At 50.1% G+C, this 21,820-nt stretch overlaps 1 non-coding gene across 1 annotated transcript; it reads left to right on the top strand.

The window, feature by feature from the left end:
- Positions 1 to 14,686: 14,686 nt before the first annotated feature.
- LOC116461574 (U1 spliceosomal RNA) lies at positions 14,687 to 14,851 on the top strand. The gene has a single exon (XR_004246110.1). It is a non-coding gene; the product is annotated as a U1 spliceosomal RNA (small nuclear RNA).
- The last annotated feature ends 6,969 nt before the right edge of the window (positions 14,852 to 21,820 follow it).

Raw genomic sequence — 21,820 nt, 5'->3', positions numbered from 1 at the left:
AGGCGGGCGGGCGGGCGGGCGCGGGTGGGGGCGGGGGCGGCACGCCAGAGCCGGAAATGGCGGCGACCCCCGGGCCGGGGCTGCGCGGGCGCTCGGGGCCGGAGCTGCTGCGACGCCGCGGCCTGGGCCGGGGCGGGGGCGCGGGAAGGTCGGCGCCGGGGCCTGCGGGAGCCGGGCCGGGCCGGGCCGGGCCGGGGGTCTGAGCACCGCGGTGGAGGCTGGGGCCGCGCTCTCCGCTGGTCTCTACGGGCCCGGACGCTCCCTCTGCTCCCCCAGGTCCCCGCGCCCGCCCCCAACCCCCCGGGGTCTCCTCTCCTGCGGGAGGACTGGAGAAGCTGGGGCATCGCTGATTTTAGGGAGGCAGATAATTTAGTCCCTGGGTCGTTGTGTTTATAGCTCGGGAAATTGAAAATTGTTCTTTAACGCATCATAAATTAATCTTTCCGACGTTGTAAATTTCCAAAAAGCATTTGGTCTGTTAGAAAAAACCTGTTTTATCCGCTTTATGAAAACATTTGAAGCCATGCTTTATATTGAACTCTTAAGGAGAGTATTAGGAACTCATCCGTTCAGGTTCTAACTTGTTGGTGTTAAGTGTCTGGATTAAAGACTCTCTTTTTCGTGTGCCGAAGCCATGATTTCTCAAATTCATTCAGTTGTGTCATACAGGAAAAGGAAGCAAAAATTTCAGCTTTATTTTTGTTTTCCGGCTTAGGCTTGGTTGGGAAGATTTGATGGTGGTTAGACACTTCTGCCCTTATTTGCCTGTTTAGAAAAACCTATTCTAATGACAAAAACAGTTATATTGCTCCATCTATTGTCATGGTTACCTGAAGGCAAAACTTTACCCAAAGCTTCTGAGATTTTATGTTCGTTTATTTGCTTCTCTTCTTAAAAAATGTCAGCTGAGTTTCAGGAATGAATAATCTGTCAAACGAGATGAAATCAGAAGCCTGGATCTAAGGGCTCTGGGGAAGTTTCGGCTGAGTTCATGGTTCCCCCTTCACTTGTGTCGGTGCTGTAGGACTCGGGGTGGCTCCAGCTGGCGTCTGGCCCAGCAGAGAGCTGTAGGGGCCCGCTCTGGTTGCTGGCTGTGTGGACTCTGATGGACATCCCTGGCGAGGGTGTTAATGAGCCTGCAGCATCTGAGTCCACCCACCCTCAGACTGGCCCCTGACTCATTCTGCACCTGCCATATCAGCCTCCTTGCTAGTTCTGAACAGACCCACATGCTCTGTTCTTGGATCTTCCTGGAATGCCTGGTTCCTTAACCTCCTAGCCTGGCGACTGCCTGCCTGCCGTGCCACCCAATTCCCTTCCTTGCTTAGTTTTCCCACACCGATGAATCCTCCTAGTGTCCTGCTTAATGCATTTATCATACTTAATATTTTACTGTGAGTAAGGTCCATGGAGAGAATGTTTTGTGAAAAAAACAGTTGCTGGCACATGATCTGGGCCCAGTAAATATTTGTTCAGTGAATGAACGTGGGGAGCTTAGCAGCAGCTGTGCGTGGTGCTGGCCTTGTCACCCGGAAGTCCTTGTGGGTGAGGACTGAGCACGTAGAGGTGAGGGTTCCTGGAGTGTTGGCCTTCAGGACAGAGAGCCACCAGCTCTCACCTGCCCACTGGGGAAGGACAGCCAGGTAAGGGGTGGCTTGGGAGGGTGCATGGGACACTTGTAAATCTTTTCGCAACTTTGAATCTATAATTATTTCAAAGTTAAAACGTTTCTAAAAAGTCAGATCTGTTGGGGCGCAGTGGCTCACGCCTGTAATCTCAGCACTTTAGGAGGCTGAGGCGGGCTGATCACTTGGAGTCAGGAGTTCGAGACTAGCCTGGCCAACATGGTGAAACCCCATCTCTGCTAAAAATACAAAATTAGCTGGGTGTGGTGGCGTGTGCCTGTAATCCCAGCTACTCGGGAGGCTGAGGCAGGAGAATCCCTTGAACCTGGGAGGTGGAGGTTGCAGTGAGCCGAGATCGCGCCACTGCACTCCAGCCTGGGCAAAAAGAGGAAAACTCCATCTTAAAAAAAAAAAAAAATTAACTGATTGTGGTGGTGGGCGTCCGTAATCCCAGCTACTCAGGAGGCTGAGGCAGGAGAATCCCTTGAACCTGGGAGGTGGAGGTTGCAGTGAGCCAAGGTCACGCCACACTGCACTCCAGCCTGGGTGGTAGAGCAAGACTCAGTCTCAAATAAAAATAAAAAAATAAAAACTCAGATCTGCCAGTGGTAATAATGCTTTTAGAAATTTTGTCTTTGATTACCAGGAAAAAGCCTACATGCTAGTCCTTATACTCTGTCGTGACATTTGGTAATTAAATAGAGTGAGGTGGAATGATCTCCCTGGCTCTTAATTCAGGAGAACTGCCTGGGAGTGACTGTGGCTGACCCCCTTAGCACGAGGCCCTTTAGCTGTGGTGCTGTGACAGAGCCACAGAGGCTGCTTGGTGACTTGTGGACTTTGGAGTCCTTTCCACAACCTCCACCCCATGCCCAGAGTTGTTTTTTTTTTTTTTTTTTTTTTTTTGAGACGGAGTCTCGCTCTGTCGCCCAGGCTGGAGTGCAGTGGCACGATCTCAGCTCACTGCAAGCTCCGCCTCCCGGGTTCACGCCATTCTCCTGCCTCAGCCTCTCCGAGTAGCTGGGACTACAGGCGCCCGCCACCACGCCCGGCTAATTTTTTTTTGTATTTTTAGTAGAGACGGGGTTTCACCGTGGTCTCGATCTCCTGACCTCGTGATCCGCCCGCCTCGGCCTCCCAAAGTGCTGGGATTACAAGCGTGAGCCACCGCGCCCGGCCTGCCCAGAGTTTTTAACTTAGGGCATTAACTCAGAGTGAGTGGGCTTCAGGGCTTTCCTGCATCCCCGAAGATGGTTGTATTAACGTGGTTCAGAGATTGAACAGACGCTGCACGTTTCTCAGGCATTTTTCCTCAGTTCCCCTTGCTTGGAGGGTGGATACCACTGAGCCCGGTTGCATAGCTGCCTCCGTGACCAGCACCTTTGCCCAAGGTCTCCCTGTTAATAATCGTCAGAGCTGGAACTTGAACTCAAGTCTTCTCTAGACCAGGTTTCTTTGAAGTATTTGGCATCACCAGGAAGAGCTCTGTACAAGGTGCTGGTTGTTTCATCCTTAGAACCCAGACATGAGGTGCGCACGTGTATGCCTGGGGTTAGCAGTTCGGTAGGTGTTCGTTGAATGATGACTAAAATGCAGTGGGGCGGGGAGTCATGATAAGGTAGAATTTATCTAAGGTGGAGTTTGCTTCTGAAATCAGGCAGTAAGGTGAATGTGATACCCAATTAGGAGTATGTAATGCCGCAGGTAAACTATATCAGCAAATGAAAGCAGTTTTTCTCCAGTAAGGAAACAGACCCCTGGGTCCTCGGGCTGGGTTAGAAGAAGCCATTTGTAGAGAAATGGAACATGATGACTAGTCCTGCACAAGAGGTAGAGAAGAGACCCTTAACGCTCCAATTATCTCCAAGTGGGCAGTTAAAATGAGTGCTTCTAGGCCGGGCATGGTGGCTCACACCTGTAATCTCAGCACTTTGGGAGGCCGAGGCAGGCAGATCTCGAGATCAAGAGATGGAGACCATCCTGGCCAACATGGTGAAACCCTGTCTCTACTGAAAATACAAAAATTAGCTGGGTGTGGTGGCGGGCGCCTGTAATCCCAGCTACTTGGGAGGCTGAGGCAGGAGAATTGCTTGAACCTGGGAGGCAGAGGTTGCAGTGAGCTGAGATAGCACCACTGCACTCCAGCCTGGGCGACAGAGCGAGACTCCCTCTCACAACAAACAAACAAACTGTAGTGCTTCTAAAATGAGACTCATTGTGATGTTCTGATGAGAACATTCTCATGCCACAAAGTCCTGAGATGTGTCCAAGGAGCACCATCTTCTGTCTGACACACCTCCTGCCCCGCCATAGGCCTTCCCACTGTGGCAGCAGAATCTGTGCTAGGCCTTCCTTCGTGAAAGAGGACGAGACCAGGGCTCCCGTGACTGGGGCTGCTGTGACTCTGAGCCTCTGCGTTCTGTCAAATGAGGGTAGTGGTGCTTCCCCTGCGTCCTGCTGGGAGAAAAAAGGAGGCAGTAAATGAAAGGTGTCTCATCACCTGCTTCCTAAATAGAAGTGACAAAGAGGCTGAAAAACAGTAATAGTCTTGTTTTATGAAAATGCTACCCCTAATCTAGGAGCTGGGACTGCCATGCCAGGACCCCTCAGATAATGACATCCGTGAAGAGGATTAGCAGCTAGTCTGTTATCAGTCACAGGCAGTTCAACCCAGAAGATTTAAGGATTAGATTACCCAACAACCTTGAGTGTAGATTTTGTCTCTCATCACCCTTTGCATTAACTTTGGGTGCATGTGTGTTAATGAGGAAGTGTGTTCTGCTTTATTCTTGGTACATCACAGACATTTAGTAGATACAGATCATTAGAAATAATTGTTTTAACTTGTATGAGTTTTGCAAGCATTGATATTTCACACTGAAATTGCAGAAATTAGGACAGCATCTCATTTTCTTTTCTCTTTGGAGACGGAGTCTCGTTCTGTCACACAGGCTGGAGTGCAGTGGCGTGACCTCGGCTCACTGCAGCCTCTGCCTCCCGGGTTCAGGTGATTCTTCTGCCTCAGCCTCCCGAGTAGCTGGGACTACAGGCGCTCGCCACCACGCCCTGCTAATTTTTTGCATTTTTAGTAGAGACGGGGTTTCACCGTGTTAGCCAGGATGGTCTCGATCTCCTGACCTCGTGATCCGCCCGCCTCGGCCTCCCAAAGTGCTGGGATTGCAGGTGTGAGCCACTGCACTCAGCCTTTTTGTTTGTTTGTTTTGTTTTTTTGGTGGGGGGGACGGAGTCTCACTGTCGCCCAGGCTTGAGTACAATGGTGCGGTTTCCGCTCATGGCAACCTCTGCCTCCTAGGTTCAAGTGATTTTCCTGCCTCAGCCTCCTGGGTAGCTGGGATTACAGGCGCCTGCCATGATGCCCGGCTAATTTTTATATTTTTAGTAGAGGTGGGGTTTTGCCATGTTGGCCAGGCTGGTCTTGAACTCGTGACCTCAGGTGATCCACCCACTTTGGCCTCCCAAAGTGCTGGGATTACAGGCGTGAGCCACCGTGCCCGGCCCCAAGTTGGTCTTGAGCTCCTGGACTCAAGTGATCGTCCAGCCACCATCTCATTTTCTAAAGAAAGAAGTACTTAGACCAGGTTTGGGCCATGTCTCTGAAAATTCTGGGCTGGTGCAGTGGCTCATCCGTGTAATCCCAGCACTTTGAGAGGCCAAGGCAGGCAGATTGCTAGAGTCCAGAAGTGAAGACCAGCCTGGGCAACATGGCAAAATCCCATCTGTACTAAAAATAGAAACAATTAGCCGGACATGGTGACGTGTAGCTGTAGTCCCAGCTACTCGGAGGCTGAGGCGGGAGGATCACCTGAGCCTGGGAGGTCGAGGCTGCAGCAAGCCATGATTGCGCCACTGCACTCCAGCCTGGGCGACAGAGCAAGACACTGTCTCAAAAAAAAAAAAAAAAAAGGAAGTTCTGTCTTGATCAGTAATTTCCTCCTTGGGACAGACCTGCATATGCCAGAATTTAACTTTGTTGTAACATCATTCTACATTTGACATGAATGGTTTCAAAAAACTTATTTCTGTGACAGAGAACCTTGTCATTTATTCTCGACATATTAAACCTGAGTGATATTTTTAAATTTTTGTGGTGTGTTGTGAGTGCTTAGTGAAGATTCCTTGAATATGAATATGAATGAACCTTATTTTTCATGGGTTTATAATTTAAGTATTCTACATTGAACATGTATCACCAGCAGAAATGATCATTTACGAGGTGAAGTGTCCAGAGCCATGTAGTGTCTACATTGCTGTGTCCAGGGATTCTTTGTTTGAGACGGAGTCTCGCTCTGTCATCCAGGCTGGAGTGCGGTGGCACGATCGTGGCTCACTGCAGCTTCCACCTCCTGGGTTCAAGTGATTCTTCTGCCTCAGCCTCCTGAGTAACTGGAATTACAGGCATGTGCCACCACGTCCAGCTAATTTTTGTATTTTTAGTAGAGATGGGGTTTCACCATGTTGCCCAGGCTGGTCTCAAACTCCTGAACTCAAGTAATCAGCCCACCTTGGCCTCCCAAGGTGCTGGGTTTACAGGCATGAGCCACTGTGCTCAATCTGCGTTCTGAGGCATTCTGTGCCTGTTATGAAATCATGATGCTGGCAGGTGGGAAGATGGAATCAACTTCCCAGCCCCATCGGCTGTGCCCTGCCCTCCTTGCTGTCTCTAGAGCGCGGCTGACTTCCGGGAGAGCTCTCCCTGCCCTGTGCCTCTACTTTTTCACCAGGTAGAGTGGAAATGTGTTGTGGTGAAACCACAGAGCGAAAATATCCCATCTTACTCTTGACCCTTGAAGAAGCAGGAGCTGAATTCAGATGCTAGAGGCCCCGTCCGCGTGCTCATCAGTCTCAGAGTGGAGGCGAGCCCAGGCCAGAGGCCTCTACCTCGGACGAGGCTGCAGGTGCCTGGCGGGAGGAGTGACTGCAGCTCAGCAGAGGGAGTGTGCGGCCCTGCCTGGCTTTTATTTTGCTCCTCCTGTTATTGGGAGGGATTAGCAGCAGAGCGAATGTTTGGGTTTTTGCTGGGCAGTCCCATCGGATTTTTCTTTATTAAATAAAATTGTGTTTTATTGTAAGAGGGTTTCCCTAAGACAAATAACGAAGGAAATTCTGGGTCCAAGAGTACAGACTGTAATTTCTGTCATCTCTTGCCAAGTTCGTAGCCCTCAGGCAGTGTCTGTCTGTCTTTCCCCTTTGTTTGCAGGGTATTTTAACACAGTATTTTGGTGATCTTTTAGCTACTGTAATAGGGTTTGCTGTTAAAATCTGAGATTTTAAATTTTTGCCAGTTGGAATAAATTTTGTTCTTTCTTGATGTGTTCTTTAAAATAATTCTTTTTTTGGGGGGTGGGGGACAGAGTCTTGTGCTGTCACCCAGGCTGGAGTGCAGTGGTGTGATCTCAGCTCACTGCAACTTCCGCCTCCTGGGTTCACGCCATTCTCCTGCCTCAGCTTCCCGAGTAGCTGGGACTACAGGTGCCCGCCACCATGCCCAGCTAATTTTTTGTATTTTTAGTAGAGATGAGGTTTCACCATGTTAGCCAGGATGGTCTCAATTTCCTGACCTCGTGATTCGCCCGCCTCGGCCTTCCAAAGTGCTGGGATTACAGGCGTGAGCCACCGCGTCCGGCCTAAAACAAGAAATTTCTTATGAGCCCAGTGTGGTGGCATGCATCAGTAGTCTTAGCTGCTTGGGAGGCAAAGACTGGAGGATTGTTTGAGTCCATGCTGGCCAACATAGCAAGGCCTTCTCTCTTAAAAAATAATAAATTTCTTGTTATAAATGGACTTTAAAAATGTACAAAACCAGTCAACATCTGTTTTTTAAGTTAATGGAGAAAGAAGCTATATTCACATAAAGGCTTTACTGGGCTGTATTCATCTCTCCCTCTTTTTTTTTTTTTTTTGAGATGGCGTCTCGCTCTGTTGCCCAGGCCGGAGTGCATGCAGTGGCGCCATCTCGGTTCACTGCAAGCTCCGCCTCCTGGGTTAACACCATTCTCCTGCCTCAGCCTCCCAAGTAGCTGGGACTACAGGCACCTGCCACCACGCCCAGCTAGTCTTTTGTATTTTTAGTAGAGATGGGGTTTTGCCATGTTATCCAGGATGGTCTCGTTCTCCTGACGTCGTGATCTGCCCACCTAGGCCTCCCAAAGTGCTGGGATTAACAGGTGTGAGCCACCGCTCCCGGCCTCATCTTTTTTTTTTGTTTTTGAGACGGAGTTTCACTCTTGTTTCCCAGGCTGGTGGAGTGCAACAGTGTGATCTTGGCTCACCGCAACCTCTGCCTTCTGGGTTCAAGTGATTCTCCTGCCTCAGCCTCCTGAGTAGCTGGGATTACAGGTGTGTGCCACCACACCCAGCTAATTTTGTATTTTTAGTAAAGGTGGGGTTTCTCCATGTTGGTCAGGCTGGTCTCGACCTCCCAACCTCAGGTGATCCGCTCACCTCGGCCTCCCAAAGTGCTGGGATTACAGGCGTGAGCCACTGCGCCTGGCCTCATCTTTTTTTTTTTTTTTGAGACAGAGTCTTGCTCTGTCACCCAGGCTGGAGTGCAGTGGCTCAGTCTCTGCTCACTGCAAGCTCTGCTGCCCGGGTTCATGCCGTTCTCCTGCCTCAGCCTCCCGAGTAGCTGGGACTACAGGCACCCGCCGCCACGCCCAGCTAATTTTTTTTGTATTTTTAGTAGAGACAGGGATTTCACCGTGTTAGCCAGGATGGTCTTGATCTCCTGACCTTGTGATCCGCCCGCCTCTGCCTCCCAAAGTGCTGGGATTACAGGCGTGAGCCACTGCGCCCAGCCACATCTTGTTTTTTTACAACAGGGTCTCACTCTGTCTCTCACCCAGGTTAGAGAGGAGTGACACAGTCTTAGCTCACTGCATTCTCCTAGGCCCAAGCAGTCCTCCTATCTCAGCCTCCCAAGTAGCTAGGACTTTAGGTACGTGTCACCACAGTTGACTAACGTTTTAATTTTTGTAGAGATGGGGCCTCAACATGTTGCCCAGGTTGGCCTTCCTGGGCTCGATCCTCCTGCCTCAGCCTCCCAAGGTGGTGCATGCCTACAGTCTCAGTAGATTAGAATCACCCTAACCCTCAGTAACTGAGATTGTAGGCACGCACCACCTCACTGACTCACCTCAAACTCTCTTTTTTGAGATGGCGTCTCTGTCACCAGACTGGAGAGCAGTGGCGTGATCTTGGCACACTGCAACCTCCGCCTCCTGGGTTCAAGCGATTCTCCTGCCTCATCCTCCGTAGTAGCTGGGACTACAGGCATGCGCCACTACGCCCGGCTGATTTTTGTATTTTTAGTAGAGACGGAGTTTCACCGTCTTGGCCAGGCTGGTCTCGAACTCTTGACCTCGTGGTCTACGCACCTTGGCCTCCCAGAGTGCTGGGATTACAGGTGTGAGCCACCGTGCTTGGCCCATCTCAAACTTTTAATAAGGCTCTTTGCATAGAAATTTTTAAAAAATTAGAAACATTTTTGGCCAGGCTTAGTGGCTTAAGCCTATAATCCCAGTGCTTTGGGAGGCCAAGGCAAGCAGATTACATGAGGCCAGGAGTTGGAGACCAGCCTGGCCAACATGGCGAAACCCTGTCTCTACTAAAAATACAAAAATTTGGGCAGGTACAGTGGCTGACACCTGTAATCCCAACACTTTGGGAGGCTGAGGCGGATAGATCTCTTGAGTTCAGGAATTTGAGACCAACCTGGGTAACATGAGGAAACCCCATCTCTGCAAAAAAATACAAAAGTAAATTAGCTGGGCATGGTGGTGCATGCCTGTGGTCCCAGCTACTCGAGAGGCTGAGGGGCTGAGGTGGGAGGATCCCTTGAGCCTGGAAAGTGGAGGTTGCAGTGGGGGATGAAAAAGAATACCCCATGTCCAAATAGCAAAACACTCTGAAATGAGGCAAACCGTGGTTTGTTGAACAGGTGTTCTGGGACAAGGTTGCCGAATATGCATTAGCCATAATCCCCAGGACAGCCATGCAGGGTGGGTCTTAAACAGTTTTTTAGATCCTGGAGTATAACGGTGTAATATTGAAGAAGAAGCACAAATAATGTCATCATACATGTTAAAGTGACAACACAGGATTTACAAAATTACCCTTTTTCCCCCAAAATTACCTCTTAGGATGTGGTTTCTGTTGGTGCTGTTTTCCCTTGCATCATCCCCCCAGGTTGGGTAACCCTAACTGATTGTCACCAACAGACCAACAGACAGACTCACAGCATCCTTCTCCCTGGTGTGAGCACTGCTTAGTTCACATTTATGAAAATACTTTAAGACAAGGGCGCTGTAACTCACATAGAATCTGAAGTGGCCTTGGATAGGGAGCTGGTCCAGCTGCCTCCTAGTGTGTCTGGCCTCCAGGTGGGCGGATTGAGATGCAGGTGTTCATGGTATATAGGCATCCTTGTAAACCTGCTCTAGTTGAGGATAAATAGGCAAAATTGTACTAATGCTGTTCCTACAGCGGTCTGTGCCCTGGACTCTCTCCAGAACAGCTGGCTGTCTGGCTGACTGACAGCTACCTCCGCCTAAAGCCTTAAACAGGCTTCTCTTATATTTTTAAAAGGCAAAGGACAATAAGGCAGATTAATAAGCTATGGGTTTTTTTTTTTTTTTCTTGAGACGAAGTTTCACCCTTGTCACCCAGGCTGGAGTGCAACGGCGCGATCTCGGCTCATTGCAGCCTCCGCCTCTCGGGTTCAAGCAATTCTCCTGCCTCAGCCTCCAGAGTAGCCGGGATTACAGGTGCCCGCCACCACGCCCAGCTAATTTTTGTATTTTTAGTGTAGACAGGGTTTCACCATGTTGGCCAGGCTGGTCTCGAACTCCTGACCTCAGGTGATCCGCCCGCCTCAGCCTCCCAAAGTGTCAGGATTATAGGGTGAGCCACCGTGCCTGGCCTTTTTTTTTTTTTTTTTTGGTCTTTTTTTGTGTATGTGACAGGATCTCGCTCTTGTCACCCAGGCTAGAGTGCCATGGCACGATCTCGGCTCACTGCAACCTCTGCTTCCCGGGTTCAAGTGACTCTCCTGCCTCAGCCTCCTGAGTAGCTGGAACTACAGGTGTGCACCACCATGCCCGGCTAATTTTTGTATTTTTAGTAGAGATGGGGTTTCACCATGTTGGCCAGGCTGATCTCGACCTCCTGACCTCAAGTGATTCACCTGCCTCAGCCTCCCAAAGTACTGGGATTACAGGTGTGAGCCACCACACCCGGCGCTGGATTTTTTTGTCTTAAGAGACAGGGTCTCACACTCTTGCCCAGGCTAGTTTACAGTGGTGCAGTCACTGCAGCCTTCAACTCTGGGCTCAAGTGATCCTCCCACCTCAGATTACAGGTGTGAGCCACCACACATGACCACACATGGCAGATTTTTTTTTTTTTCACGGAGTCTGGCTCTTGTCACCCAGGCTGGAGTGCAATGACGTCATCTCAGCTCTCACTGCAACCTCCATCTCCTGGGTTCAAGCAATTCTCTTGCCTCAGCCTCCCTAGTTGCTGGGATTATAGGGGGTGTGCCACCGCGCCCAGCTAATTTTTTTTTTTCTTGAGACGAAGTCTTGCTCTGTCACCCAGACTGGGAGTGCAATGGCGCGATCTCGGCTCACTGCAACCTCCGCCTCCTGGGTTCAAGCGATTCTCTTGCCTCAGCCTCCCGAGTAGCTGGGATTACAGGCACGTGCCACCTTGCCTGGCTAATTTTTATATATTTAGTAGAGACGGGGTTTCACCATGTTGGCCAGGCTGGTCTTGAACTCCCTGACCTCAGGTGAGCCGCCTCAGCCTCCCAAAGTACTGGGATTACAGGTGAGCCATTATGCCCTGCCCAGGATTTTTTTTTAATTAAGGAAAATACTTTTTACATCTAAAATTCTATGCAACAATAATTAATGTGTCTTCAAGCTGAGAATTAATTAAAATATAGCCAACAAAACATGTATTAAACTTTCTAAACTTTGTCTATATATGTACTTATTTTACTTTTATTTAAAAATATGGGGCCAGGCATGGTGGCTCACACCTGTAATCCCAGCACTTCGGGAGGCCAAGACGGGTGGATCACTTGAGGTCAGGAGTTTGAGACCAGCCTGGCCAACATGGCGAAACCCCGTCCATCTCTACTAAAAATATGAAAATTAGCCAGGTGTGGTGCAGGCACCTGTAATTCCAGCTACTCAGGAGGCTGAGGCAGGACAATTGCTTGAACCCAGGAGGTGGAGGTTGCAGTAAGCCGAGACTGTTCCACTGCACTCCAGCCTGGGCAATAGAAAGACTCCGTCTTAATAAATAAGTTAATAGCCGGGCACGGTGGTTCACGCCTGTAATCCCAGCACTTTGGGAGGCCGAGACGAGCAGATCACGAGGTCAGGAGATCGAGACCATCCTGGCTAACATGGTGAAACCCCGTCTCTACTAAAAATACAAGAAAAAGCCGGGTGTGATGGTGGGCGCCTGTAGCCCCAGCTACTTGGGAGGCTGAGGCAGGAGAATGGTGTCAACCCAGGAGGCAGAGCTTGCAGTGAGCCGAGATCGAGCCACTGCACTCCAGCCTGGGCGAGTGATCAAGACTCCATCTCAAAAAAAAAAATTAATTAATAAAAATATGACAGTGGCCTGGGTGCCGTTGCTCACACCTGTAATCCCAACACATTGGGAGTCTAAGGTGGGAGGATCACTTGAGCTCAGGAGTTTGCCTAGCCTGGGCAACTTAGGGAGACCCTGCCTCTACAAAAAATAAAAAATTATCCAGGTGTGGTGGTTGCACACCTGTAGTCCCAACTACTTCGGTGGCCGAGGTGGGAGGATGGCAGGAGTCCAGGCGGTCAAGGCTGCCGTGAGTTGTGATTGAGCCACTGCACTCCTGCCTGGGTGATACAGTGAGACTCTGTCTCTAAAATAAAATAAAATAAATGACAGTGGTCCATATAGTACCTTATTCAGAAAAGGCTTGATGTACAAGAAAATAAGTTATTTGTGATCAGGACAGAGAAGAATTACTGCCTTTTGTGAAATGGATGCTGAGAATCAGTCACGATGTACAGTGCTTGGGAGGCTGACTTTGATTTCAGTTACAGCTCTGCTGATCCTTAGCACGGTGACTGCAAATAGGTTACTCCACCCTCCTGAGTCTCAGTCTTCTTATCCGAAAAGTGCAGATCATCATCATAATAGCTAACATTAACTGTGTGCCTGGCATAGGGTCTGACCGCTTTATTCAAGCCAGCTCCCAGACATACCTTGCTGGACTGTTAAATGCCCATTTGACAAAGAGGAGATTGACATGGGGAGGTGTTGAGTAACTTGCCTGGCCACTGAGTCCCTGTCAATGGCAGCTCAGACAGGTGACCCCAGAGCTACCCTCCCACCGCCTGACCAGGCCTGTCTCACAGGCCTCTTAGAAAGGGCTCTGTTCGGCTGGGCGCGGTGGCTCACGCTTGTAATCCCAGCACTTTGGGAGGCCGAGGCGGGCGGATCACGAGGTCAGGAGATCGAGACCACGGTGAAACCCCGTCTCTACTAAAAATACAAAAAAATTAGCCGGGCGTGGTGGCGGGCGCCTGTAGTTGAGCCGAGACTGCGCCACTGCACTCCAGCCTGGGCGACAGAGCGAGACTCCGTCTCAAAAAAAAAAAAAAAAAAAAAAAAAAAAAAAAAAAAAAAAAAAAAAAAGAAAGGGCTCTGTTCAGTAGATGGCAGGCACGTGGTGAGTGTTTCCTAAGCTGCAGCTGCTGTGTAGATAAAACTCACAGCAGATATCACAAGTTTTGTCAGCTCATACTGTCTCAATTTTGAGGTGCATGCATGTGTTTTACCACTTAACTACCGCTGAAATTTAGGGGTTTTTTTGTTTGTTTTGAGATGGAGTCTCGCCCTGTCGACAGGCTGGAGTGCAGTGGCACGATCTCGGCTCACTGCATCCTCCGCCTCCCGGCTTCAAGTGATTCTCCTGTCTCAGCTTCCCCAGTAGCTGGGACTACAGGCATGTGCACCATCACGCCTGGCTAATTTTTGTATTTTTAGTAGAGTCAGGGTTTCACCAGGTTGGCGAGGCTAGTCTCGAACTCCTGACCTCGTGATCCCCCCACCTTGGCCTCCCAAAGTGCTGGGATGACAGGCGTGAGCCACCGCGCCCGGCCCTGAAATTTCGCATGTTTTACGGTTGGCTTGTCAGGGTTGAATTGGTGCACTTTATACTTGGTTGCACACTAGACTCACTGGAATCATTTGACTTTCGTCGTAGTTGCAGAGGCCCTCTGAAACCCTATGTGTGTGCTTCACCAGGGACAGCCCCACGCATGGGAGGTGGTGGCCAGCCATTGCCCCAGTGTGAATTTCCCTAAGAGCAGCCCTAGGCCAGGGGGTGAGTGTGGGAAAGTCAGGGCCGTTTCCATCAGTTACGTTTCAGAGCGGGTTCCCACTGGAAGTGCTGGAAATACCCGGATGCCATCTGTAGCATTTTATGAACTGTGGCGGATCCCCTGTCTGTGTCTTGAGCTTCTGCTCTGCAGTCTGCTCAGTGGAAGCATCCTGTAAGTCCACTGTACAGTGGGGTGGAGCCGCAGCCAGGGTGGGTGTGCCGTTTGATTGGTCACGGACTGAACAGGGCAGAGGTTGCTAAGTAAATATGATACTGCAAGTAGGATTGTGGTCATAGGTATTTTTATGAATTTATGTGTTATGTGAAGTTGAGGATTTGAATGTTGTGATTATTATATCTGGATAAAGTTCTAGCCTGGCACAGTGCAGGCCCGTGCCTGTGGTCCCAGCTGCTGGAAGTGGGAGGAGACAGCTCAGGATTTCCAGGCTATAGGGAGCTATGGTCCTACCATCACACCCCAGCCTGGGTGACAGAGTGAGACCCCATCTCAGAAAGAAAAGAAAAGAGGCTGGGTGCATTGGCTCACGCCTGTAATTCAAGTACTTTGGGAGGCTGAGGCAGGCGGATCACTTGTAGTCAGGAGTTCGAGACCAGCCTGGCCAACATGGTGAAACCCCCCATCTCTATTAAAAATACAAAAATCATACTTACTTGGCAGGGGAGATACCATGATCACGAAGATGGTTTTCCCAGGGCAAGCCTTAGCCATTGCACTCCGGATGTGCTGACCCCTGCGATTTCCCCAAATGTGGGAAACTCGACTGCATAATTTGTGGTAGTGGAGGGACTGTGTTCGCACTGTCCCCCCAACAAAAAAAAAAAATACAAAAATCAGTTGGGCGTGGTGGCTCACGCCTGTCATCCCCGCACTTTGGGAAGCCGAGGTGGGTGGATCACCTGAGGTCAGGAGTTTGAGACCAGCCTGGCCAACATGGTGAAGCCCCATCTTTACTAGAAATACAAAATTTGGGAGGCCGAGGCGGGCGGATCACGAGGTCAGGAGATCAAGACCATCCTGGCTAACACGGTGAAACCCCATCTCTACTAAAAATACACACAAAAAAATTAGCCGGGCATGGTGGTGGGCACCTGCAGTCCCAGCTGCTCGGGAGGCTGAGGCAGGAGAATGGTGTGAACCCGGGAGGCGGAGCTTGCAGTGAGCCGAGATTGCGCCACTGCACTCCAGCCTGGGCGACAGAGTGAGATTCCGTCTCAAAAACGACAACAACAACAACAAAAAATTAGCTGGGAGCAGTGACGCGTGCCGTAGTCCCTGCTACTCTGGAGGCAGAGGCTGCAGTGAGCCGAGATTGCGCCACTGCACTCCAGCCTGGGCGACAGAGCAAGACTCCGTCTCAAAGAAAGAAAAGAAAAGGAAAGAAAAAATTCTTCCCCGTGAGAGCAGGTTTCTACTGAATCGATTGCTGGTTTTATGCCTTTTCTTCCATGATAGGAAGTGTGTCCAGACTCATCTGGCTGGGGATCCTCGGGAGAGTCTTCGGGGGGCAGCAGAGGCCTGCCTGGGCCAGGGCGTGCACCAGATCAGAACCCTGCGGATTTAGTATTGCGAGGGTTAGAACACCAGCAACCAGACCAGCAACCAGCATGCGCTCACGGTTACTAATTTTACGAAGAATACTTGTCTTTCATGCTTGGGACTGTGTTAAGATTTTCTGGAATACTTTTGGTCATAGTAACGATTCTCTCTAGGACCTTTCTTCTCTAGCATTGTACAGACGTGATTGATTTGAACAGCAGTGCTGCGATAATGCAAGAGTCACTCGTGTCTTCAGACTCGTTCTGTTCCTGGGGGTGCTTGCTTGTTCTAGGCCCCCTTTGTATGGAGAGGTTGAAACCTGGATTGAATAGTCGCTGCCCAGGTGTCGTAACCTGTGGCCTCATTGGTGTCACCTGGACTTTTTGTCTGCTGTTTGCACCATCAAAAGTGATGTGCCCTGGCCGGGCACGGTGGCTCACGCCTGTGGTCCCAGCACTTTGGGAGGCCGAGGCAGGCGGATCACGAGGTCAGAAGATCGAGACCATCCTGGCTAACACGGTGAAACCCCATCTCTACTAAAAATACAAAAAATTAGCCGGGCGTGGTGGCGGGCGCCTGTAGTCCCAGCTACTCGGGAGGCTGAGGCAGGAGAATGGCGTGAACCCGGGAGGCGGAGCTTGCAGTGAGTGGAGATCGCGCCACTGCACTCCAGCCTGGGCAACAGAGCGAGACTCCCTCTCAAAAAAAAAAAAAAAGTGATGTGCGCTTAGGACTGGGAGGCCCGAGGTACTTGGGTGCCCAGTGCCCAGGAGGGCAGGAGTGTCATGTCGGATAACCTGCTCTCCGAGTAATAGGGTTTTGAGAATGTTTGATTTTTTTTTTTTTTTTTTTTTTTAATTGAGACAGAGTCTCATTCTGTCGCCCAGGCTGGAGTGCAGTGGTGTGATCTCGGCTCAGTGCAACCTCTGCCTCCTGGGTTCAAGCGATTCTCCTGCCTCAGCCCCCCAAGTAGCTGGGATTACAGGCATGTGCCACCACACCCGACTAATTTTTATATTTTTAGTAGAGACGGGGGTTCACCATGTTGGCCAGGCTGGTCTCGATCTCCTGACCTCGTGATCCACCTGCCTCAGCCTCCCAAAGTGCTGGGATTACAGGCCTGAGCCACCACGCCCAGCCTGTTCGATTTTTGTATTTAAATGTATATCTAGAGTTATTTTGTTCAACTTCTGATCTGCTTTTCATTTTGAATTACTGTATTCTAAGCATCAGTTTACAAGAAAAAAAAAATCTTTATTGACAGACCCAGTCAATACTGATAAAATTAATGCAGCAAACATTCACTGAATGCTCTATTAGGACCTGGGGCAGTAGATCGGTCTGTGAATTAAAAGGGCTTCAGCATGTGGGGTTTGGTTTTGTTTCTCTGTAGCTAATCGTACCTTTGGAATGGTTTTATAGTTTCGGGAAACCGTGGTTCTGGGCAGGGTGGCAGCTATGGGTTGAGGCAGTTGGATCCTTCCTCAGGTGTGGCCGCTGGTCTTGTTGCTTCTTGACATTAACTTTGTGACTCACGAGGGCAGGCGTTCGTTTCTGTGGCACTCTGTGTGTGAGGAAGCACGGGGCTTGTTACTGTGTGAAAAGGGCTGGCTGCCCTGCCTGTCTGCACCTCCTTGGCTGGGCCGGGCTGCCGCTGTGCCTCGCTCCAGCTCAGATTCACTTCCTCTCGTACTTGGATGCTTGGTGATGGTCGTGGAAGCAGTTTTGTTTTCTCTTGCTGTTCCTGTGTTGTGTTAAGCTCAGCATCACTGTTACTTTTTATTCTTAGAATTAAGGAGGAAAGCTGAAATCTCTTGGGGATTTCTGTGTTTCCAGGGACTTTAGGAATTCTTTTTTTTTTTTTTTTTTTTTTTTTTTTAAGACAGGGTCTTGTTCTGTCAGTCAGGCTGGAGTGCAGTGGTGCGATCTCGGCTCACTGCAGCCTTGACGTCCTGGGCTCAAGTGATCCTCCCATCCCAGCTACCTGAGTAACTGGGACCACAGGTGTGCTCCATCATGCCTGGCGAATTTTTTTTTTTTTTTTTTTATAGAGATGAGATTTCACCATGTTGCCCAGAATGATCAAACTTCTAGGCTCAAGCAGTCTCCCCACCTCAGCCTTCCAAAGTGTTGGGATTACAGGCATGAACTGCCATGGCTGGCTAGAAAGTTTTTACATTTGCAATTCATTTTAAGTTAGGAGGAAGGGCCCAGCACACTGGCTCATATCTGTAATCCCATCACTTTGGGAGGCTGAGGTGGGCAGGTCACTTGAAGCCAGGAGTTTGAGACCCACCTGGCCAACATAGCAAAACCTCATCTCTGCTAACAATACAAAAATTATCTGGGCATGGTGGCAGATGCCTGTGATACCAGCTACTCGGGAAGCTGAGGCAGGAGAATTGCTTGAACCCGGGAGGCGGAGGTTGCAGTGAGCCGAAAGTGCACTACTGCAGTCCAGCCTGGGCGACAGAGCGAGAATTGGTCTCCAAAAAAAAAAGAATAAAGGCAAGGGACACCTGTGATGTGACACACAGCGTCTTCTCTCTAGCTTGCTTTGTTGACTCTTGCTTATAATTTCTTCAAATGTATTTACAAAGTTAATTGGGGTTTTTTTTTTTTTTTGAATAATATCTATTCCAAATAAAAATCCAGAAATACACATTCAAACTGTGGGGCTTTTACCCTTTTAACTGTGTTCCAAGTACCTGTCCCTAGCATGCTCTGATTGTCAGCCCTTCCCTTGCCTGACCTACCTGCCTGAGTATCCTTTGGCAGTCAGGTTTTTGTTTGTTTGTTTTTGAGGCGGAGTCTAGCTCTGTCGCCCAGGCTGCAGGCTGGAGCGCAGTGGCGCACTCTCAGCTCACTGCAACCTCCGCCTCCTGGGTTCAAGCAATTCTTGTGCCTCAGCCTCCCGAGTAGCTGGGACTACAGGCGCCTGCCACCATGCCCAGCTAATTTTTGTATTTTTTAGTTGAGACGGGGTTTCACCATGTTGGCCAGGGTGGTCTTCATCCCCTGACCTTGCGATCTGCCCACCTTGGCCTCCCAAAGTACTGGGATTACAGGTTTGGCCACCACGCCTGGCCGGCAGTCAGTTTTTACATTGTTCATCACAGATTTTAAATTAAGATTCCCCAGCAGGATAAAAGAAATGCCAGTTGTGTTTTAATTTTTGTATTTGTATTTTTAGCAATTTTTTTTTTTTTGCATAGAGTGAGCCAAGGGCATCTAGAGCAAAGAGGTAGTTCCCTGCCCCATCTCCATCTCCCTGTCTGCACTGCCTCCCCTGCTCCGTCTCCCCGTCTGCACCGTCTCTCCCTGCCCGGTCTCCGTCTCCCCGTCTGCACCGTCTCTCCCTGCCCGGTCTCCATCTCCCCGTCTGTACCGTCTCTCCCAGAGGTGTTTGCTGGTGCCTCCTTTGCAGCTGCCCGTGCTGTGTCATGCCCGTTTGCTGACACAGCCCCTCCTGTGTCTTCCCCGTCCCAGTGTGACTGTCACTCTTGGTAGTTCCTCCACGTTTCCTTTGTATCCTTAGGTAGCTTCTCTTTGCCCCACTCCCCAGCAGTCCGCAGCACCTGTTGTTTCCTTCCCTGTCCTCCCCCTTCTCCTCAGACGTCATCTGTTCTTTCTAGAGTTGTTCCGCTTGCCCCAGGGTTCCTAACAGCCTTGTTTCTTTTTTTTTTTTGGTGAGACAGAGTCTCGCTCTGTCGCCCAGGCTGGAGTGCAGTGGTGCGGTCTCAGCTCACTGCAGCCTCTGCCTCCTGGGTTCAAGTGATTCTCCTGCCTCGGTCTCCCGAGTAGCTGGGACTATAGGCGTGCACTACCATACCTGGCTGATTTTTGTATTTTTATTTATTTTTTATTTGTTTTTGAGACAGGGTCTCTTTGTTGCCCAAGCTAGAGTGCAGTGGCACCATCTTGGCTCACTGCAACCTCCACCTCCCGGGTTCAAGTGATTCTTCTGCCTCAGCCTCCCAAGTAGCTTACAGTAGAGATTGCAGGCACTTATCACCACGCCCGGCTAATTTTGTATTTTTAGTACAGATAGAGTTTCACCATGTTGGCCAGCTGGTCTCAAACTCCTGACCTCAGGTGATCCACCCACCTTGGCCACCCAAAGTGCTGGGATTGCAGGCGTGAGCCACCGCTCCAGGCCCTAACAGCCACCTTCTTAGCATCTGTATATTCAGACCATCCATTGCATCTTTGTGGCCTGGAATGTCTCTCTCTGAGCACTCTCCATCCTCCCACCCAGTGGCACGATCTCCGCTCACTGCAAGCTCCCCCTCCCAGGTTCACACAATTCTCTCGCCTCAGCCTCCCGCGTAGCTGGGACTACAGGCGCCTGCCATCACACCTGGCTAATTTTTTTTTTATTTTTTGTAGAGACGGGGTTTCACGATGTTACCCAGGATGGTCTCGATCTCCTGACCTCGTGATCCACCCACCTTGGACTCCCAAAGTGCTGGGATGACAGGCTTGAGCCACCGTGCCCAGCCTTTTTTTTTTTTTTTTTTTTTTTTGAGATGGAGTCGGGCTCTGTCGTCCAGGCTGGAGTGTGGTGGCGTGATCTCGGCTCACTGCAGCCTCCACCTCCCGGGTTCAAACGATTCTTCTGCTTTAGCCTGCTGAGTAGCTGGGATTACAGGCACCTGCCACCACACCCTGCTAATTTCTGTATTTTTAGCAGAGATGGGGTTTCACTGTGTTGCCCAGGCTGGTCTCAAAGTCCTGACCTCAGGTGATCTGTCCTCCTCGGCCTCCCAAAATGTTGGGATCACAGGTGTGAGCCACCACGTTCCGCCAGAATGTGTAGCTTTTGTAAAAATTTTGGAAATGGCCTCAGATAATTTCAGAGGTTTTTAAATAAAGGACGCGCAAAATGGAGAGCCCTTGACAGACCTCCCGCGTGGAGGTTTGCAGTAAGCCAGAGGCACCTGTGGGTCCCGGGGAAAGACGGGCTGCTCCATGGATGCTCCTGGGACCTGGGGCACTGGGCAGGCCTCAGGCAGGTAGGAGCTGGTCCGTATCTCCTGCCACGCCCAGGCCAACTCCTGATGAAGCAGATTCCTGTGGGTGACAAGTGTCAGAAGATAGAATAAGACCTTAGGGTCAGGGAGGATTTCTTGAACAAAAAAGGGGGAAAACAGATTGAGAGATTCAGAAAGCTGTGATATATTCCATGACCTCAAAGGTGACTTGGAGGAGGGCCGTTCAGCGACGGGCATGTAGTGAACACTGGGGCATTTAAATGGTTCAGATGCTGAATTTGATGTTACATGTTTTTTACTACAATTGGTAAAAAAAAAAAAAGCTTGTGCTTATCAAAAGACACACCATAATAAGTAAAAAAAAGAACTGTGAGCTAGAAGATACTTGTAACATTTTTAACCAGTGAAGGGTTGGTATCCCGGATGTGTCCACTGGGCACCGCAGACAGAACGGCCTTGAAATGGGCTGGAGACGCTCACCCTCATCAGGCCAGGCAAGCATCGGGGAGCCTGGCCATACCAGTCATTGTTGAGGCTGCAGGAATGGCGGGGAGCCCTAAGCTCCAGTGGCCACTGGTGGAGTCCTCGGAGAGCAGTTGTCACACCTCGTCAGGCTGAGCCTGCCCGTTCTTGGGCACCCAGAAGTTCCACTCTTAGGTGCACACAAGAATTCTTCCTAGACTGTGCTGAAGGACCAGATTTAAGTTTTTAAGATTTCCAGTGTCACAGGCTGATGATATTTTTGAAAAACTACAACAAAAGTGACTAGCTAGTAAACGAAATCACAGAACGTAAAATACAAACCCATGTCATTATTATTGATATTTTGAGGCAGGGTCTTGCTTTGTCACTCAGACTGGAGGGCAATGGTGCGACCTCGGCACACTGCACCCTCGACTTCCTGGGCTCAAATGATCCTCTTGTCTCAGCCTCCTGAGTAGCTGGGACCATAGGCACGCGCCGCCACGCCTGGCTAATTTTTGTTTTCTTTGAGACAGAGTCTTGCTCTATCACCCAGGCTGGAGTGCAGTGGCGTGACCTTGGCTCACTGCAACCTCCGCCTCCTGGGTTCAAGCAATTTTCCTGCCTCAGCGCTCCAAGTAGCTGGGATTACAGGCGTGCGCCACCATGCCTGGCTACTTACGCCTGGCTAATTTTTGTACTTTAGTAGAGACAGGGTTTTGCCGTGTTGGTCAGGCTGGTCTCAGACTCCTGGCCTCAAGTGATCTGCATTCCTCAGCCTCCA

The sequence above is a fragment of the Hylobates moloch genome, unplaced genomic scaffold, assembly GCF_009828535.3.
Source record: "Hylobates moloch isolate HMO894 unplaced genomic scaffold, HMol_V3 SCAFFOLD_21, whole genome shotgun sequence".
In the NCBI taxonomy this organism is placed as follows: Eukaryota; Metazoa; Chordata; class Mammalia; order Primates; family Hylobatidae; genus Hylobates; species Hylobates moloch.
Note: the sequence above shows the minus strand (reverse complement) of the source record. Positions and strands in the feature narration are given on the sequence as shown.